Below are 1,721 nucleotides of genomic sequence, written 5' to 3'. Positions count from 1 at the left end.
AAATATTATTTTTATAGTAAAATTATTAACCTCAAAGTCTCTACCCAGTTCTAAAGCAAATAACTGGTTTTACCCCAGTTCTGTTAAGTATATTGTGATTCACTGAATGTCTGAAGACACAGAATCTATCAAATGCAATTGGGATAATGTCAAAAGGACACAGGCACTAATTTGAAAAAGTTCTCATATTGGGGCAATGCAAACATCAAAAAAAAAAATAGTAATAATGATTAGAGATCAAAGCACACCAAATTTATAAAAAATCCATGAATTCTTTAAGACATTATAGAAAAGAAAGTCATTGACCACTTCTGGAGTTTGCTAGAATACCAATTCATTATTCTTAAATTAATAATTAAAAAATTAAGCATTAAAATTAATTTACTTTATGATATTGTTTTATACATATTTGCAACATCCTTGTGACCAAAGTGGATTTGGCCATATTTGTAGTGTAAGGCTTTAATATATTTTCCCATGATGTAAACTCTTGCCTTCTGATATGATTATGAGACTAATCTTGCCTAATTTTGCTTTTTCTATTATTTGCATGTATAAAATTATTCAGTATGGCCTTTGTATTTGACTTCTTTCATGCAAGATTTTGTTTTTAACATTCATCCATGGAGGAATATTTTATTTCTTTTTATTTTTGAATAATATTTCATTGTATGTATTTACCACAATTCGTTTATCCATTCACTAGTGCTTTTCCTGTATCTGTTGAAATGATCATATTGGTTTTTTTCCTTTATTCTATTAATATGGTGAATTACATTGGATGAATTTCAGATGTTACACCAACTTTACAGGATAAACTGTACTGGTCACACTGTAGTATCCTTTTAAATGTTGTTGGGTTTCATTTACTAAAATTTTGTTTGTTCAAGATTTTTGTGTCTATGTTTATGAAGGATATTAGTTTCAGTGTTCTTCTTTTGAAGTCTTTCATTGGTTTTGGTACCAGGGTAAAACTGATTTCATAAAAATAAATTCAGAAATATTTTGCAATGCCTATAGACTGCCAGAACTTTTGAGAAATGCCAAATTATGCATATTTAAATTATGTATATTTAAATATATGCTTCAAATATAAAACAATTTGTTCTGACCTTGTTTATTCTTTTTCTAATTTCCATAACAAATATCTTATTCAACTTCAAGCCTCGTTTGAAATAGGCTGGATTAGTGAGTAATCTGTAATCACAGGTTTCGGAAAACGAGAGCTGAGTAATTGTAGGGATTATTGTCGCTAGATACCTAGAGGGGAAAACTAAGAGCCTTGAAGATTGCCAGACTTTTCCGGAACAGAGTGCCTTCCCACTCTTACAGGTATCTTATATTCCATCATATAAGATTCATTACAAGCCTTTATGGGTAGCTACCATATACAGTGTCTGCTATGTGTATATTTACAATATAAAGTTAATGTATCTATTCTTACTCTTCTTCTTAACTAGGAAGGCCCACACTGATACAATCCAAACAGGGAGCGGCAAAACAATGAAACTCAAGGATCTTGTGGCCTGTGGGGTTACTAGTTGAGCTGGGCATGCCCAGTCGCCAGGCAGATTTTTCTATGAAGTGGGAACTACAACAGTGCGTACTGTACTGAGCGCGCAGAGGTGGGCGTGCCCTCGTGGAATTTAGAACGTTGCCGCAGCCAATGGGGCCTCGCGGCCGGCTGCCGGCGCTCCTCATTGGAGGATCCCGAAGGCAGA

This window comes from Rousettus aegyptiacus, unplaced genomic scaffold (assembly GCF_014176215.1).
Source record: "Rousettus aegyptiacus isolate mRouAeg1 unplaced genomic scaffold, mRouAeg1.p scaffold_m13_p_1, whole genome shotgun sequence".
Classification (NCBI taxonomy): Eukaryota; Metazoa; Chordata; class Mammalia; order Chiroptera; family Pteropodidae; genus Rousettus; species Rousettus aegyptiacus.
Note: the sequence above shows the minus strand (reverse complement) of the source record.